The 20,495-nt window shown below is 38.6% G+C and overlaps 1 pseudogene; it reads right to left on the bottom strand.

The window, feature by feature from the left end:
- Nucleotides 1-18,715, bottom strand: part of LOC119053453 (phosphatidylinositol N-acetylglucosaminyltransferase subunit C-like) — a 54,520-nt pseudogene extending 35,805 nt beyond the window's left edge.
- Nucleotides 18,716-20,495: the final 1,780 nt, after the last annotated feature.

Raw genomic sequence — 20,495 nt, 5'->3', positions numbered from 1 at the left:
GCTGAGGTGGTTGCCCTGGAAACAGTGGGGCGGCAAACAAAACCGTTTGGAACAACTTTTAGGAAGCCTTATCCATGAAGGCCTAATTTTTATTTGCTGTTGCCTTTTTTGTCTTCTTAACAGGTGACTTTTCCAGGGCTGTGATTCTCTGAGAGGGTGTGCTCTTTGGACTGCCCTGAAAGCTGAGTCACTCTAAAGTCTCTGGCCAGGTCCGGTCAGACGGCCGGCCAGGGCTTGGCAGATAGCAGAGGCGAGGGGCTTTATTCCTCATCGTTCAGCTTTGGATCCCAACACAGATGGTCCTGATCTCCTCCTCCCCCACTGAAGAATTTTTCTAAAATGACACCCAAGTTTTTCTTGGCAGAGTTATAATTCCTGGCAAACAGTTCACTGCAGCTCTAATTATGATGACAGCTTTAATGGAGAAGATAATCATATTAAATGGTTCTTATTCAGTTCCATGTGATGAATTAGTGATTACCATGAAATGTGTTAAGCAGCCAAAAATAAGGGGAAGGGGATTCCAAAACTGGCTGGGAGCTAGGACAAAATGACCTTTAAAAGAGGAGATGCTGATTCTCATATCTCTTGTGATCTATTTACTGATTAGGAAACCCCTCTTGTCTGATGTGCCTGAAAAAATTTTTCTGACACTTGTTAAAATGGTAAAGAAGGTTTTATCAAGGCTATTGCAATAGGCCCTGACGCTGTGGCGATAGGAGAGAGAGACTGGGCTCACCTCCCAGTATGACAGGCCAAGAGGCAGAGTGAGACGTCAGTGGATGGAAAATTACTCAGAGGAGACATCAAGAGTAGTGCGATTCTTTTTCAACCTGCTGAAGGCAGGTCAAGGACTTCTACTTCAAAGGCAGGGGATGAGACACTTGACCAGATTTCGAGAGTTGTCAGATTATTAATTGTTAAGGGCAATCTCACTAAACTTACTAAGCAGTATTCTGGTTTAAAACTGGGCTAGGCATGCCACAGTGGAGGCTTGAGAATTTCAGTCCCTCCTCTTGTTCAAGGAAAGAAGAGTTGAAAGTAGAGATACTCTTCTTTTCTCTGAACAATATAAATCCATTTCTTGTTCAGTCTCCTTTTTTTCCATTAAGGATTAGATGAGCCATCTGTTGGGACTAGAGGATATCTGGGGGGTGGTGAAAATCATCAGACATTTAAGAAAGAGAATTTCTATGAAACAACAACAGCAGCAGCAGCAGCAAAGATTAATGGTTGAAGCCGCCTATAAACCTAGTTTCTAAGTCCAGAGGCCGGCCAGCCAAGATTTCTAGGTGTTCGACTTGTAGCATCTTTAGATGGTACAGTGAGGACAATAGCAACAATTGGACAGATTTCTTTCCAGTTTGAATGTCATTGGTGATGGCATAAACATCAGTGTCACAGTCATAGTTATTTCCCAGAGCAGAGCATGTAAGATGAGAAACGTTCAGTAAAGTTCCTGGTGGTCTACACGCCCGCAGCTCCAAGAATGAAGGTTCCTGTTGTCCATCTTTAGCTTGAAAGGCAACCTGAGTCCCAGTAAGTCCCAAACAAAGTCCCAGTGAGAGGTGCACTTAGTTTTAATCCTCAGTAACACCAAGTTAGCAAAGTGGGAGAAAAATTGGAAATGTTAATTTGGAGAGTTATAGCTAGCCATTGGAGGAAATTAGAAGAACTGAGAATTTGGTAAGGATGGCAGGATGCAGGCTTCAGTCCAATTTCTAAGGAGGTAAAAAAACCTCAAAGATAATAGAGAGGACTAGAGTCGGATAACTCACCAGGGTGTGCTCCTGTTGCCCACTGATGCGGACAGCTTTTCTCTGCACTTACTCTTTTTGTATCAAAGTTAACCAAAATGAGATTATTCTTGTTTATAAAATAAGTCTTGTCCCATTAGATTTGGCCTATTACTCACATACGCACAGCAACAATAGTAATTGACCACAGAGACCTTTGAAAGATTTCTTTGCTAATACTTTTCATAAGGAATCTCAAATTAGACTTTTAAAAGCTTCTCAAAACTAGAATGCCAAGTCAAGGACTCACCACCAGATTTGATCTGTGGTACCTATATATTTGGGTGAATTTCTTTCTTTTCTAGGTCCTAAAATACCCTAAGCTTCCTAGGCCTGCCAGTAAATAACCTTTCTTGCTTACCTATAAGGCTGGGAACACTGTAAGCCAGGTTCCAGCTCTGTTTTCCTAAAAGGGTTTTGTAAGCACTGGCTCCATAAAGTCAACCTCAGTTTCTTAAATTATCTGGTTATAGCTGATTCTGTGCACATCATTCTCAAATATGACATTTCAGTCAAAGACTTGGTTATATAACCAATGTTTCCAATTATGTTGTTTTCAAGGAGGACAGTTTTTTTTTTAAGAAAAAAAGGGGAAGGGAGGGGGAAAGAGAGGGAGAGAAATATCGATGTGAGAGAAACATCCATCATTTGCCTCGCGTACATGCCCCGCCCTGGACCAAACCTGCAACATAGGCTTGTGCCATGACCTGGAATCTAACCTGAGACCTTTTGCTTTGCAGGATGATGCCTAACCAACTGAGCCAAAGCAGGCAGGGCAAGGAGGACAAATTCTTATTGAAATTATGCAAATAACTATATTGCCATGAAAATGAGAACACTCAATAAGAGTTTCTGAATTCTGCTCTGGCTGGTGTGGCTCAGTGAATTGAGCGCCGGCCTGTGAATCAAATGATCACTGGTTCAATTCCCAGTCAGGGTACAAGCCTGGGTTGTGGGCCACGTCCCTGGAAGGGGTGCAGGAGAGGCAATCACACATTGATGTTTCTCTGTTTTTTCTCCCTCCCTTTCCTTTGTAAAATAAATAAGTAAAATCTTTTTAAAAAGTGTTTCTGAATTCTGGAGAGATCAGGCAAGAAGAAAAAATGTTTCATTTCTGCTTGCAAAAGTATTATCTACTAAATGGTCATGAGTTATAACTTAACCCATTTCCCTTTTGCCTGAGAACACTTGCCTCAGTGCTTGTGGCTGCAGCATTTACCCGAGATAACTTGTGGATTACAGCCCTAACCTTACCCATGAAATATCTCACTATTATTATTATTTTCATATTGCTCTAGTATATTGATAGTCTTTGGAAATAAATGACATCATTCTACTCACAGCAGACTGTTTTTAGTAGGAGTGGCAGCAAGCTGCACTTTTTTTCTAAACAGGAAATGGGTTAAGAGAAAAGGGAAAATGGTCCCTTAAATCCAGCAGCAATATTCCAAAACAAAAGGCATAGTCATACTTGATCAGTTCATTGAGTCTCATGTAATTACCTCTTGTTCTGCTTGGTCTTGGGTTAGCAGTTTGGTCAATCCATTAGCTTCTCCACTAGAGTTTTGGAAACCCTTTCTTAGTCAAATGATATGGCCTCAGAGTTATTTTAGCAATGCCATCAGAAGCCTGTATCCCAGAGACCTGTCCTAGACCTTTCAACGAATCTCAGTGACAGTCTCTTTTCGTTCAAGATGAAGCATTCTTGCCTATAGCTGATGTTAAGTGCTTTCAGAGAAAAATCAGAGTAAAACAAAAACTATCTGCTGATGACAAAAGACTTAAAATTGCTTAAGAGGTAAAGAAAAACCTTTTAATAATCTTTTATTAACAGTAGAACAACATGGTAGTCCTAGTTTTAATTTTTTTTGAGGAATCTTCATGATGTCATAGAGGAACCAGTTTGGGGAAGTCATATTAAGTTCCAAATTATCCTTAGTAAAACCATTCCACCATAAAGGGAAGTGGACAGAGTTGGTGCCATGGTGGGGGGCATGTAGTCAGCAGGGGTGTGAGAAGCTCCTGGGTTCTTAACTCACGGTACCTTATAAACAGAGAAGCTCGGGACTCTAACCAGCTTCTAGAGTAGAGGCCTCAATAAGAGCCAGAAATTTTCCACTCAGGAGCCAGGGAGTATAGACACAGACAACAGTGTGGCGATGGACAGAGGGAGGGTGGGGCAGAGCTGGGTGGAGGGGGGAAGTGAGGAGTGGGGACATCTGTAATAGTGCTGATAAACAAACAAACAAAAAACTAACAGAAATTAAAATGTTAATGACAGGTTCTACAAACTGGCACTATTTCATTGCTGAAGAAAGAAGGCAGAACACTCTATTGTTCTCAAGAAAAATCCAAATTTTATTATCCCTGTGTTATTTCCACTTTGCTTCCTCAACCCATGAATTTCAGCCCCCTGAGGTAAAAATTGTACCCATTATCTTACATATACTTTTTAACAAGATGTGGCAATGAGCCAATTTCATCATCTTTAGTCATACTTAGTAACAGAACTATATAATTTAATATTCAGGGTCCAGCAGAAGTAACATCTGCTTGAGTGTGGTTGGTAGGATAATAATATGGGCACAATAATTTATAATTTTACTTTGAACATTTCACCTAAAATGTCATGGTTTGTTTCAGTGTGATATTTTATGTTACAGAATTATATACTTACGATTTTGTAATAAACGATTTTGTAATAAGCAAGGCACATTATATGTGCTGGACCCTGTGTGTGGATACTATTTTTGTTGTTAATGATGTGAAATATAACTTTTTTTATTAAATCACTTTTTATTGTTCTATTACAGTTGTCCCAATTTTTCCTTTTGCCCTCCTCCAGCCTTCCCACCCCCTGCTCCCACAGTCAATCCCCACACTGTTATCCATGTCCAGGGATTCTTAACAAGAATCTTAACAAGAATCTTAACAAGAATCCCTGGACATCCCATGTTAATGGGATTCTTGCTGTAGATAAGCCAAAGTGATCAATACCAAGAGTGGAAGATGAAAAATTTCATCAGATATTGAGGGTGGTGGGATTCTTGCTAAAGTGACTTAGAAGGGTTTTTGCTAAAACTGGGCTAGACAAGCCAAAGACAGGATGCAGGTCAAAGTCAAGACCTAGAAGAAAAGATAGGAAAGAAGAGAGGGAGGGAGGGAAGAAAGTAAGTAGAGAGGGAAGGGAAACTGTTTCAAACTGCCATCCAAACCCAGGCTATTCTCAGCACTGTCAGATATCTGTTTGTGGAGGAGAAGTTTGATCTTTTGAAACAGCCAAAAACATTTAGGGCCAAGATTTTAAAATAAGGAGAAGATCGAGTTGAGGAATCTGATTATGACTACAAAGCAATGGGCTGGCGGTTCTTACACAGTTTATAAATAAGGTGACCGAACTATACCCATTTTGCCTGGTACTCTCCCAGTTTTAGACGCAAAATCTCTCTATGTTCCAGGTAAACCAGAAAAATTTACCCAAAGCTGCCTCAGTTTTCAAACCAGAAGTTCCATATCCGGGGAAACCCTTCATCCCAGGACAAACTGAGATGGTTAGTCACCCTATTTGTACAGAGAGCTCTGAGGTACTTCCAAAGAAGAAATTCCAAAATCATTCTGAGTCAGTCATGACACATGACAAATTAGGCGTCTGGCTTTCAATATAAGGTTCTTTTTTTTTAAGCAGCCTCACTTATTATGTAGGAAAATAAATATTCACCTTGAATCCCATTTATTTAGAAGTATATTTACTTACAACTTGATCTTATCTCTCACATCTTCTTCTACTGGCTTTCCCATCTATCCATGCTATGGTCTGAATGTATGTCCCAAATTCATATGTCAAATCCTAACTCCCAAAGGCCATGGTATTAGTAGGTGGAGCCTTTAGGAAGGACTTAGGTCTTCAGGATGGAGTACTCACAGATGGGATTAGTGCCCTTATAAAAGAATTCCAGGGCCCTGTCAGCATAAGACAGAGCAAGAGGGTGCCAGCTATGAAACAGGAAGAGGACTCTAACTAGGAGGTGATCACCCTGCCTCCTTGATCTCAGACTTCCAATGCCGGGGCTATAAATGGTAAGTTCCTGTTGTGCGTAGCTTTAATATACCCAGTCTGTGGCAGTTTGTATAGCAGCCTGAATGAACTAAGAAAATCCAGTAGCTCAGGATATAAACTTAAAGCTCATGCTTAAACACTTTATTCCTCTTACACCTAGGTAACATAAAAATCCGATTGTCCAGACCCCTGCCTGTGCCTGATTAAAAATTAATAATGGCTAGACCTAGATGTCCTTGGAATTTCCAGCCAGATGATTTCTAGGGTTGGTGCTGTGACAGTCTTTCCTATGGCTTCCAGGACTGGCTGTGAAATGGTAAATCCAAAATGCTTGAAAAAGATGACCTTGGTACAAACTGAATTTCTGCATCTATCCTAGCTATTATAGCTTCTATGACAAGTGATTTATTTTCCCAAGGAGGATAAGCCATTGAATTTTTCCAAAAGACAATTTCCCAAAGAAAGAAACCCAAGGGATGGAGGCACAAGGGCTGGGGTCCTCCTGGGATCTAGTATTTCCCATCTCAATGGTTGGCCATGTTCATTCTGGGGTGTGCTGGGTGAGGTAGGTTAGGAGGAGGTTGGAAGAATTAAGCAAGACACATGTGAAGGCTGCAATCTGCCTCTGAGAACCAAAAAAAAAAAAAAAAAAAGCCTCCTTTGCTTTTGAGAATGTCAGCTATTATAACAGCTGAGAAGAAATGTGTAATGAATTTTATAATGAATTCCAGGAATTGCTAAATAGATTTTATGAACCATGTGGGTTCTTACTCTAGAACCATGAATGCTTGAAGCAAAATGCGGATAGATATCTTGGCTGTGCAGAGTGTAAACCAGGACTTCTTCCATTTTCTTCGACTTGTATTTTTCAGTGCTGGCCTGCAGGTGGTGTTATAGCCCACAGAGGACTGTATGGGCAAGGGACTGATGGGATGTTAGATCCAGATAAATATATTAGGATTTTGTCCAAGTAGATCTTGCCTCCTTGATCCCGGATGTGATTCATTCAGCACAAGAAGATGACTGGAGCATTGCACAGGCAAAAGAACCATAATCTGCCAGGCTGCCTCTCTGCCACTGATCTCAAAGTTCTTGGACTAGTAGGCCAGATTATGTACAACCTCCTCTATAATCCCGGTAGGTAATAAGAGAAAAACCGTCCTACAGATAAGTCCCAAATGACCTTACCATGTGAGGTAGCCAGTCCTCTGAAGAGAGGGCATTTATCTATGAGGTAAGAGACCTCTGTAATGCCAAAGGGCATCTGTCATGACGCTGGCTCCTAGACTCAAGACAGTCAGTTAGCATCACTGCCCCACCCCTGTCTCATATTCTACCTCTACTAATGCTTGTGAATAGAACTTCTATCTATAACTGCCTTTGCAGAAGGCTGTACATATTTATAGTGAGGCACAATATCATTCATTCTGCGCTTTGATGTGCAAAGAAAATGCACCTTCCTTATTTCTCCCTAACTCACTGCTCACTAATAGGGAAATAGGAAGAACCTAAACTTATCCCACTCAATTAAACTTAGTTCAGTTCAATAATTCAAACAACCCCTTTATGTGAATTCTCCTAAGTTTCTTTGGGAAAAATATTGTTTTCAAACTTTCTCTCCATCTCCTTGTTCTCCTCTAAGGTAACAACTGTGTGTACTGAGGTCTGTCAGAGTAGTAATGGCCCATGGCAGCAGAGCTGGTGTTATCTGGATCTTCATTGGTGGGTAGTGCAGTGGCTGGATTTTGTGTTCCCTGGGCTGACACTTAAGTGTGGTTTCTCTAGTGTGGCTTTTTGAGATGGAGTACTGTCTGCCTCTGATACTTGTGTTTCTGGCCCTCTCCAAGTTCCTACTCAGCCACCTCTTTGTTTTGACTAGAGCCCTCCGCTGTATCTCTGTGCTCTCAAGACCATGTCTCATCAGAACCCCTGGGACTTGCTGAGTTACATGTACACCCAGGCCATGGAGGCCCAGAAAGGTTGGCTCAAGCTCATCTTTCAACTCACCTCCCACTGTGCCTCCTCACCATCAGTCTTTGCCAAGACTCTGGCCTCTGACCTTGGCTCTTCTTTGTCTTCCCTATTTCTTTCATAATCACCAACAACTGAAAGGGGCGGCCTCCAGGCAGTTCATTTGTCCATGTAATATCTCCCTTGTCAGTGCTGCACGGCTAAGCTTTCATAAGTGGAAAGGATATCTTCCTATACTTAAGAAAAAAACACTGTGATTTGAGTTCTCCCACCCAGTTCTAGATATGCCCTAAATCTGAATTTAGAAAATCCTTTCTAGACAAAGCTTAATATCAAGTCTTGATGTAGAATCAGTGCAAAATACAATCGAAGCACAGAAGGTCAGAAATTACTTTGTTGTTCTAGGTCTACACGAATATGGTAGCCAATAGCCCCACATGGCAATTTAAATTTAAATTTAAATAATTAAAATGAATTAAAGTTTAGAAATTCAGGTAGGTCCTCAGTCACATGTGGCCAGTGGCCACTGCATTGGACAGCAAAGATACAGACCATTAACACCACTGCAGCAAGTTCTATTGGATGGCTATTCTAGAGTGGTGCCCTTCGCCCTTTCCCGAAGCGCTACAGTGTTTTATTTACATGGGAACTTCCCATAAAAATATGTTTTACAGGATATGGCACTGTATCTAAAAATATATTTTTAAACAATTTCTCTTAATGTTTATTACCCTACCAGGGATGTCGAACCTGTGGTGTGTGGGTTGCATGTGATCCTGGATGGCTATGAATGTGGCCCAATATAAAATCATAAATTGACTTAAAACATTACGAGATTTTTTTGGTGATTATATGTCACAATGTATTCAATGTGTGGCCCAAGACAACTCTTCTTCTTCCAGTGTGGCCTGGAGATGCCAAAACTTTGGACACCTCTGCCCAAGACTCCTAAGAAGCTGGGTGAGTGGATAAGCCTCACCCACTTCTTCAAGTGTCAGGGATGTTGTCTGTTTCTCCTCAGCAAAGGTTATACAGTAGTGGAATGTAATCCAAAATAAAAACTTTCAACTTTTATTCAAAAGTTATTTAAAATGTCAGGAGAGCAACAGCAGACAGAGTATTAACTCAAGTACTTTTCTGAGTGTGGGGCCTAATGTAACCGCATAGGTCTCCCACTTATAAAGACAAGCTGGCTTTGTTCTAAGATAATTGTACCTGAAAGAGAAATCAAAGCAGCTTTTCAGGCTCACTGGGGAATGTACTCACCAGAGGCAATGCCAGGGCCCATAGCTGCACTAGTGATGGCCAAACTCAGTTGTTAACTCAGCTGCCCAGGAAATGCCTGTGGCTGAAGGGAGACACCTAGCCAGAAAGTCCTGATAGGAAATAAGGGCCCTAAGATGCTGTATTAGAAAGCCTAATGCTGGAAGGTCTGTCCATGTCAGCTGCCTCCAGCGGGGTATGTTTCCATCACAGCCAGGGGCGTGTCCAGACAGGAGGGCTGAGATCTGTCGGGGCCATCACTTCAGAAACTGCTGGAGGATAGAGGAAAGGCAACACACCCAGGGACTTCACGACAGAAAAGTATGTCCGATTTTCGTGCCTGGACTGTGGGTGTTAACACAGCATGGTGTCTAGGAGCTTGTGTACTGGAGAGAGCTTCCCCATCTCAATCTGAGAGACAAGGGCATCTGAGGAAAGGCCAGAACAATAGCCACTCAGAACTTCAAAATGAATCATCATTGCCAAAGAGCAAGACAGAAAAAAAAGAATCTGCTTGTAAGTTGACTAGTCAGAAACTGAGGGGGAGAGAGAGAGAGAGAGAGAGAGAGAGAGAGAGAGAGAGAAAGAAAGAAAGAAAGAAAGAAAGAAAGAAAGAAAGAAAGAAAGGGATCTGAGGTGGAAGGTAAGACTTAGAACCTGTAAAAAAATAAATAACAAACCTATTTTTTAAAAAAAGACTTAGAGCCTGTAAGCATTCTGTAAAATAAATAAACAAACTCCCACAGCTTTTTAGAGTATCACAGATTGGTATCTACTCATGGAAATGCTGGTTAAAATGCATTAAAAATAATTTTTAACTGAATAGCTGAGCTCAAAAATAAAAAAAAAGACTTTTCAGAATAATTAGTAAGAACAAAGCCACAGTGGATTCAGCTTGAGTTGACTCTGCTTCATTTAATGGTCTAAATAGTTCTTGCTCAGGGTTATCTTTAGGTGCCCTTGTATCTCATGTTGACCCCTAGTCTTGGGCAGAGAAGTCCTGGCTCTGTGCTCAGGCCATGTTCTTTGCCTTCTCAGTTCAAGTTCAGAAGCTGCATAGAGGATCTCCCTGAGTTCCCTGAGACAAAGATTCTGGGGACCCAAGAGATGTCCTTGTAGACAGGCCCTTGAAGAGATATCCCTGCTATGAAAAAAGTAGAAAAGTTCAACCACCTAGCTGGGAAAATGGTATGGAAACCTAGGGTTTTAATTTCTCACAGGGGACTTTTTAAATTTTAATCACAACCCTAGGCTGATAGCAAACTCCCAGTAGAGAGGAAAAGGAAAAATACATTTAAAAACTGTATCGACCTAACCTGATATCAAACTGTATTTACAAGGCCACTGTAATCAAAACAGCCTGGTATTGGCATGAAAACAGGCACATAGACCAATGGAACAGAACAGAGAGCCAAGAAATCAACCCAACTCTCTACAGTAAATTAATATTCAACAAAGGGGGCGGTAACATAAAATGGAGTAAAGATGGCCTCTTCAACAAATGGTGTTGGGAGAACTGGACAGCTATGTGCAAAAAAATGAAACTTGAGCACAAACTTACACCATACACCAAAGTAAATTCAAGGTGGATAAAAAACGTAAATATAAGCCATGACACCATTAAAGTCCTAGAGGAGAACATTGGCAAGAAAATCTCAGATATTCCACACAGCAACATTTTTACCGATATGTCCCCTAGAGCAAGGAATATAAAGGAAAGAATAAACAAATGGGGTCTCATCAAAATAAAAAGCTTCTGCGTGGCTAAAGAAAACAGTATTAAATTAAAAAGACAACCAACTGTATGGGAAAACAGATTTGCCAATGATACCTCAGACAAAGGTTTAATCTCCAAAATATACAAAGAACTTACATGACTCCACTCTAAGAAGATATCTAACCCAATTAAAAATGGGAAAAGGACTTGAACAGACACGTCTCCAAGGAGGACATACAGAGGATCCAGAGACATGTGAAAAGATGCTCAATATCGCTAGCCATCAGAGAGATGCAAATTAAAACCACAATGAGATACCACTTTACACCGGTCAGGATGGCTGTCATAAACAAAGCAACAAACAACAAATGTTGGAGAGGGTGTGCGGAAAAGGGGTCCTTAGTTCACTGTTGGGATTGCAGACTGGTACAACCATTATGGAAAACAGTATGGAATTTTCTCAGAAAAATAAAAATCGACCTGCCTTTTGACCCAGCAATTCCACTGCTAAGATTATATCCTAAGAATCCTAAAACATCAATATCAAAGAACCTATGCACCACAATGTTCATAGCAGCACAATTTACAATAGCCAAGAGTTGGAAGCAACCTAGGTGCCCATCAGTATATGAATGGATCAAAAAATTGTGGTACATATACACAATGGAATTCTATGCAGCAGAGAGAAAGAAGGAGCTACTACCCTTTGCAACAACATGGATGGAACTGGAAAGCATTATGCTGAGTGAAATAGGCCAGGTGTTGAAAGACAAATACCATATGATCTCACCTTTAACAGGAAGCTAAACAACAAAATAAACAAGCAAGCAGAATAAAAACAAAGACACTGAAATAGAGAACAAGGGGACAGTGACCAGAGGGGAGAGGGAAGGGAATTTAAGGGGGGAAAAGGGGAAGGATTTGGAGGAACAAGTATGAAGGACACAGGGATGAGGACTAGGGGGGGAAGAAATGGGAGGGAGGTGGGGGGCACGGGACAGGGGGGACTGGGATGGGAGAAATAGACAAAAAACTGTACTTGAAAAATAACTAAATAAAATTTAAAAACTGTATTGACCTAATAGAAAGTAGAGAAGAGGAAAAATAAAAATAAAATTTAAAGAATGTAAAGAGAAAACACAATGTAATAATAGAAATAAGCCCAAATAGATGAATAATCAAAGTATATAGAAATATTAATATATTGAACTTGCTTATGAAAACACAGATTCTCAGGAGGATATTATAAAATTCAATAATGTACTGCTTATCAGAGACACACCTAAAATATGATGATGGGGAGGTCATTATGTAAAAAAATATAAACAAAATAAAATTTACTAGGAAAATATTAATAAAAGTTAAACTCATATAACAGTATCAACTTTTAAAACTTTAAGACAAAAAGAGTCATTACATAAGAATACAAAGATAAATAAAAATAAATTAATTCACACTGAAGAAATAATAATTTGGAACCTCAAATATGTGTGTGCATGTACAAATCTATCACCATAGCTATAGAAGATGTAAACAATCGAATTAGTCCTATATCCAAATTTTAATAAATACATTCATTCTAGCATACATGAAACATTTTTAAAGCTGACTATAATAAATCAAAAAATTAATTTCAAACACATACCCAATGACCCCCAATCACATAAAACATGTTCTCTAACAACAATGCAATACAATCAGAAATCACTATAATATTTACACTATTCTATTAATTTTGCAAATCTCTAAATAATAATTAAGATAGACAAATTAATGGAAATTACCACATGTTTTGCCCTGACCAGATGATAAAAATGCTATTACCAATATATGTGGTATGCCATTTTAGCAGTATTTACAAGAAAATTTGGAGCTTCAAATACATATAAGAGAAAAGAAGGAAGCATATACCTCAAAAATAAATCAGAGCAGAGAAAGTACCCCTGACCAGTATGGCTCCACTGGCTGGACATTGTTCCACAAAGCTGAAGGGCATTAGATCAATTCCCACTCAGAGCATGTGCCTAGGTCATGGGTTCGGTCCCCTATTGACTGGGGCACGTGTGACAGGCATCCAATCACTGTTTCTCTCTCAAATCTATGTTTCTCTCCCTCTCTTCCCCATCTCTATAAATAAATAAGTAAGTAAGTAAGTAAGTAAGTAAGTAAGTAAGTAAGTAAGTAAAATTCTAAAAAAAAAAAGAATAGAGGAAATAATAACAAAAAGAAAAGAAATAGATGAAAGGGAAAATAATCAGCAAAAAAATCAATAGACCCAAAAGCTAGTTCTTTCAGAACACTAATACAATAGAAAACCCTAGCAAAACTGATTGAGAGAAAAAGAGAAAAGACTTGGGAAGAAGGATATAACTGTAAATAGAGTCTAGATTATTAAAGGTACTAGAGAATACAATGAATATCCTTTAACACATTGGACAATTTAATGAAATAAACAGTTCTCTAGAAATATATAAATCACTAAAACTTATTTGAAAAAGAAATGGCAATCAATATATTTATTTATACCTATTAAATGAGTTAAATCTGTAGTTTTAAAAAATTGTACCCAATAATAAAGCACCATGCCAACTAAGTGCTTACCCAAAGAGGAGAGTTTTACTAAATTTTCAAATTTATTTGCTGTACAGGACAGACTTTTTCAGTAAAGATAAAAATAGAAAATCCCTTTGCTTCATTTTATGAAATGAATATATTCTTAACATTCAAACCAAAGAAAACATGGGGGAAAAAGTTGGTTATCCTTACTTTTGAATACATGTGCACAAATATTTAAAATATTAGCTAATTAAATGAAGCAATGCATTGAAAACACACTACAAAAAAACACATCACAATGCATTGCTAAGACACAAAATAAATATAATATTTGTATAGAATATAGTATTAGTTATAGAATCTGGGTGGTGGATAAATGGGTATTCACAGTACAGACCAACTTTTCTGTGTGCTTAAAATTTTTTATATTAGAACCTTTGGAAAAGTAAGAAATAAAATGTTTGAACGTCAGCAACCTCTAAAAATTATGGTCTATGGTCTATACCATGGCAGAATCCCAAGACTGGTTGAACATTAAAAATTTATCAGTGTAATTCATCTCACTAAGCAGATGAGCAGTTCATGAAAGTACATCTCATAGGGAAAAAAAGAAAGAAAAACTATTGGGAAACAGAATGGACTATAACTTCATCGTCCTGATAAAGAGTGTTGTAGGATTGAGCTTGGCTGTGAGTGGCAGAAAACTCCAGACTTCATAGAATTTTCTTTCTCTCTTATGTATTATGTTTTGTATGGTTTTTATTTCTAAATTTACTTCAAGTCCAATACAATTGCTTGAATTTATCATCACATCTGCATTTCAGGTGGTAGGTAGGAGAAAGGAAGAAAGTGGCTATGTTCCCCTTTTGGGATACTCCTGGAATTTGCATAAATGACTTTTACTCACATCTAATGGCAGCAACTAAGCTATATATCATCACCTAGTTGAAGGCGACAGAGAATACAAGCATTTTTCTTGATATCCACGTCTCCAGAATAAAATTTAAAGGTTCTTCTGAGTTAAAAATGGGAGAACCCACTGGGAGGTGGGAGGTGCAGGGAAGATCAGCAGTGTCTTCTACATGTATCTACCAGAAACTCCCAGAGTACATGATACCTAGTGGTACAACATTGGACGTGTGCTCTTCAAAGTCAAGGGTACCTGTTAGTACAGCTTCTCTTAAACACTGGATAGAGTCCTAGCCAGGGCAATACCTTTAAAAAGAATAAGAATTAGAAAGAGTAAAAGAAAATTTTCCTTATTTGCAGATGATAGTATTACTGACATAGAAAATATAAGAGAATTTGTGGCCAAATAATTCAGACCAATAGAAAAATTCAGCATTCTGAATACATGTTCATGGTGTAAAAGACAAAAACTATGTTATATGTGTATATATTTTATATATATATATATATGTATATATATATTTATATATATATAAAATCTCTCATTGACGATAGAAACTTGGGCCAAAATTAATGAAATACATATTGGGAAAAATTATAATATTTACATAAAAGATGCCCTAGAGAAGTGATGAGAAACTGAATGATTGGAAGGATATAGCTGTTAGATTCTATAGTTCTCCCCATAAATTTGTAATGGATCTATGAATCATTGCAATTCCAATCAGAATCCAAACAAGATTTTTCATGAAATGTAACAATCCTACCCTAAAGTTCATATAGAAGAGCAAAGGGACAAAATTAGCAAAGAAGTTTTTGAAAAACAAAACCGAGGAATAGAAATTTGCCCTACTAGGCTAATTGTGAGGCTATAGTTATTTAAACAGTGTGGCGTTGGAGCATGGGCATAAAACTAATCCAAAGGAACAGAATGAACAAAATAAGTCCATACTGACCTGCACATATATGAAAACTTGATATGGGCAGAGATGACTGTATGTATCAGCAGAGAGTGGTGATTATTTAAATGGTGCCAAGACAAGTGGCCATAGCCAGAGTAGATACAAGGGAAATTTTTTTAGCTTTCACTTCATGCCATCACAAAAAAATAAATCCCACACTGATTAAAAACTTACAGGTATGGAGAAAATATTTAAAGTTAAAAAGAAAGTAAGGAGAATGTCATTATATTTCTTTAGGTTTCTTAAACAACACACCAAAAGCACAAATGATTAACAGTGAGAATTTGAACACATTAAATATTAACATTCCATTAGACAAAAGACACAATAAGCGGTAAAAATGCAAGTCAGACACTTAGAGTAGTCGAATACATGTTACTGGGTATTAATATCCAAAATATTTTTTATATTTCCCCAAAACAGCAAGGCAAAATGAGTAATATGGTAGAAAATGTTAAAGTTTCAAATGTTAATTATTAGAGATAATTAAATAGCATTACAAATAAGAAAATACATGGTAAGTAATAAATGCAAATTAAAACAACAATGAGGCATTATTTCATACCTATCAGACTGGGAACATTTTAGAAGTCTGAGAAACTCAAGTGCTGGTAAGAATGTGGTCAAGAAAGAAAGGGATTTTTAAACCATGGTTGGTGTGAATGCGTATTGTTAAAAACCACGGTGGAAAACAAGGTTGTAATATCATATGAAGTTGGTGAATACACACCCTATGACCTGGCAATTCTACTGTGGGTATACATCCTAAAGAAACATGGAGTAAAATGTTTGTTTTAGCAGTGTTTTTAACAGCAAAAAATTGGAAACAACCTAAATGTTCAAAAATAGAATTGTGAATAAATAAATGGTGCCAAAATCACACAATGAAATACTAAATATGTAGTCTACTAAATATATTTAAAACACAGGCAGGAAGGATACATGCTAATTTCGGAATAGTGATTACCTTTGGGCAGAGAATAAGGGAACTGGGCAGTGGGGGTTGTGGTAAAATGTATTTGCAGTGTTGAAACAAAACAAAAAACCCTAAAGCCATTATGGCAAGATGTCAATCGGTTAAATCTGTTAAAAACAATGCATCTGGCCCATATGCACAGACTGATAAGGAATGATTTCCAGGATACATTGCTAAGGAAAAGAGTAAGCTGTGGAAGAAAATGGAGAGTGGACTGCCATGTGTGTAAAAGCGGAAGGGGAAGATCTGCCTGTTCACGTTGAATATTTCTGAACAATACAAAATAAATTGACAACAGTGACAGCCTCTAAGGGGGCAGGAGGCTGGGGACTGGGGTCAGCAGTGGGAAAGAGACCTGCTTTATAAACCTTTGTTTATTGTTGGACTGCTTTTATCACTTGCATGTATTTTCTCAAAAGTAATAAATTAAAGCCAAAAATTTAATTTAAATGATTTTTACCCCAACAATGCACTTAGAACCTATGTTACTGTTTTGAGGAATATTTTCCATAAAAATGTAAGTGTATCTTTGCGTCTGCCTTCTTCTCAAATGACTGATTTTTCCAAATAGTTCTTGATAATAAGCTCCTTATGATTAGTCATGCAAAAATATATACCCTGCCTGCTGCATCTGCTTTAACTGTGCATCTATTTATATGAGATGACAGATACTTTCCCTAATAAATCTGACCATTTCCCCTGCTAAGGAACTCAGATGAGTGCTGACTAAATGGTTGATGACACATGGGAGTTATTCCTACATTTTCTGCACACAGTAAGACAAACCAACTCAATGCTGAGTTCTTCTGTTATAAACACCAACAACTTTGGGCCTGTCAGAAGCAGGGGGAGGAGGTTGGTGTACGATGAAACCGTAGTTTCTAGACTTTCTCTACCAGAGAAAGGCAGAGGCAACTTGAGAGCAAAAGCAGGATTTGGAGTTCCTAACCTCAGATGTTTTCTTTCCATTAGCTAATTTATAATCAGGAGAGCCCCAATACTGCCAGATCTAGAATTCAACTATATCAGTCACTTTTCCTCTTATATTTTACATTGAGTTTTTAAAACTTGTTTTTAAAACAAAGGTTGTTTAAAGGCTAATTTCCTGAGTAGACTAGAATTTTCAAGCCTTTTATATTAGGATCATTTTAGGAAACAAAACAAAAACTGAGTCTCACTGCCTTCTGTGACCCCAGGCTAGGTTCCTATGGTCTGATGCCCCAGTTGATGTTAAGTGCGAAGATCTGGTTTATTTCACTTTGCAGGTATCAGGGAGGCAAGAGAGAGACTGGAGGGAAAGGGGGAAAAGAGCAGAGAGAATCACAGTAATCTCTTTTTCATGTCTTTCATTTCACAACTTCTTCCTTCCCATGCCTGCTGGTGCGCTCCCTTGCCTTGTTCCAGAGCCAAAAGGCAGGTCAATTTTGTTGCTTCTTATCCAAGTTGGCAGAGGTTGTGGCAGCAGGGTGGTAACTCTGCCCGATGTTCTCAAGCTGCAGTTGGGACACGTCCAACAGCAAAGTCACTCAGTAAACAGTTCTCTGTTTTCTCTTTTCCTTGAGTTGGCTGTAATATCTCTCAGTGCTAGTACCACCCACTCTTTAATTCAAACCAAGCCCACAGACCAGAAACTTCCCAGATCACCCTATCTTAAAGCACTCTTTTCTGGGTACAGAATGCTGTCTATAAAATCATTGACATGCTACATTATTTCAATTCCAAGCCCTAATGATGTCTTTTGGATGGCTTGGTTATTCCATTTTTAGTAATATTCCTTGTACGTCATTCATTTCAATATTCAATAACCTTATTAATATCTATTTTGTGCCTAGCTTTGGATTGGGATGGGGTGGGGGATTAACATATATTACATGGAACAGCTCCTTATTATAAGAAATTTACAGACTAGTTGGAAATAGGAAAGTCAAGATGAAATAAAGAATAACTCAAAATGAAATATTTTTAAACACCAAAAGCAAGTAGGTAAATATCAGAGACCTGGAAAAGCTTGAAACAAGGTGTTGGACTGGAGCTGGGTTTTTAAGGTGGAGCAGAGGTTGAGAACGGATTTGTAGGTGTGACAAGATGATCAAGACCTCAAAGGATGGTCTCAGAAGAACAGATTGTGGGACTGTCAAAGACCAGTCTGATGCCAGAATACAAGTAAATAAATGAACAAATAAAACTATGCGCAGAGAGAGATTAATAAACTAGCTCCTTGAGATCAAAGGGACCTCATGAATCATGTCACCCACATTTTGCCTTCATTTTACAGATGAGAACCCTGGGGATTAAAGCAGTAAAGCAACTTCACCGTATCAGGTAACAGCCTAGTACCAGAGCAGAAATTCGACTCCGGGGTTTCTGATTCCTGGTGCATCATACCCGACTTCGAACCACCACACTGTTATGCTCAGTTGACTCAAGGCCGACAGGGACCAGTGACATATCAACGGTAACAATATGGTAAGTTCCGAAATAGAGGACTGTAGAAGGGATAAGGTTCATTTTGTGCACAACAAATAGTTGAGTATTTCTAAATTTTTCTTTTATTGAATTGCAGAACTTGTCACATCATGTTTCACCTCCTCTGCTTCACAAAGTCTTCCATACATGGCCCTGCCTGGCCCTTCTGACCTTTATTTCCCAATACTCCCCACTCTATAGCATTCAGTCCAGCCAGGTAAGACCATCCACGGTCCCCAGCTTTTGCCAGGGACATTGGTCCTGTCATTTCCCTCTTCTGTAAGGTTTTTTTTCCCTCCAACGCAACACTGACATAACACCCAGAGGTCAGTTAGGATCTTCAGCTACCTCGAGTCTTCTCTATACTTTCAGTTAGTTCAATGCAATCCAATTTATGTCTGTAAAATATTATGAAGAACCTGCTGTATGCCAGGCACCCCTACTAGGCATTTGGGATTCCAAAATAAGTAAAGTTTGGGTGCTACCCTCAAGATACTGAGTCTAAAAGGGGAATTCAGGCTTGAAAGCAAACTACTCCTACCCAGAATCATAAAAAAAATCATAAAAATATGGAAGACAGAGATAGCACACCTGGAGGATGCAAAGGGAAGAGACTCAGCGAGAGAGTAGTGTCTAAGGTAGGTTAATGGATGAGACAGAATTTACCAGGGGTTAAATTGGGGGTAAGGAATGAAAAAGGGCTACTCTAGGCATTGTAGACTGGATGTGGAAATTCACAGCATTTGGTAACTTTGGCTTGGTTTTGCTGTTTACTAAAGTAGATTCAGGACCAGGATTTGGTTTGCCTTCAAAATAATGTACAAATAGGAGAGCAAGGGGAGACAAGATAGGAGAGGTGGTTGGGGGCCCCTTACCAGGCTACAGAGCCTGGACTGCAGGGTGCAGATGATGAAGAACTATTGAAAATATTTTGTGTCATGTATTTAGATGGATGGTTTGGAGAAAGGTAGGCTCCCCCTTGCATTCAAGCAACCTCATAAAGCTAAATCAAAGATAATTGTGGAGACAGACCTTGAAGGATGGTTAAAATTTTAATAGACTAAAATGGAGGGGAAGTCATTATATCGTTAGTGGAAACAGCAAAGTAGTCATTTAATTGTTACCTAATTGTTCCAGGTAGGTTAGCTTTTTTTCTCTTGAGATATATTAATTAAAATTTTCAAGGACAGGGATTATTTTTCAGAATTTTTAAAAATAGCTCCATGCAGCTAATGCAGCTCTGGATATAAAGTGAACACTTGGTCAATTATCAATGACATTTTGGGAGGTGGCAAAACAAAGGGGAGGGGGAGAGAAAAATAAAATTCCTCATATTTGTTCATCATGGGAGTTTATTTTTATTCCTAAATCTGTTGCTAAGAATGAAAAATCATAAGGTTTTATAAATCCACGTTTGAAATAAAGTTGGTGTGTGTAATTGGAAACTTACGGTTGTCTAGTAAATGACAGAAGATTCCAATTAGAGCCAAAATTTCATCTCTAAGCAGCCTTTCTCACTGTGTGGGCATCCCAACTGCTAAGTTTGTTTAATAGATCAAATTAAATGGATGACTGGTTTTGAAGGGCATCTTAGGGACTTGGGACTTAGCTTTTCTTTAGAGCGTGTTTCCCTAACCTCGCTACTGACAGAAGCATTCAGTCTTATTATCAGAAAGTCAGGCCACTTTTAGATATTGCAGAGAGTGACAATATAATATAAATATTTCATGAAAGACTATATATACCTGTTATTTATTTTTTCTTAAAGACAAACAAAGGGCACTGGGTTCCAACAATTCTCTTTTCCTGCTCCAAATGTGGC

The sequence above is a fragment of the Artibeus jamaicensis genome, unplaced genomic scaffold (genome assembly GCF_021234435.1).
Source record: "Artibeus jamaicensis isolate MK-2021 breed Jamaican fruit bat unplaced genomic scaffold, CSHL_Jam_final contig_548, whole genome shotgun sequence".
NCBI lineage: Eukaryota > Metazoa > Chordata > Mammalia > Chiroptera > Phyllostomidae > Artibeus > Artibeus jamaicensis.
This window is presented reverse-complemented; position numbering and strand designations above follow the sequence as displayed.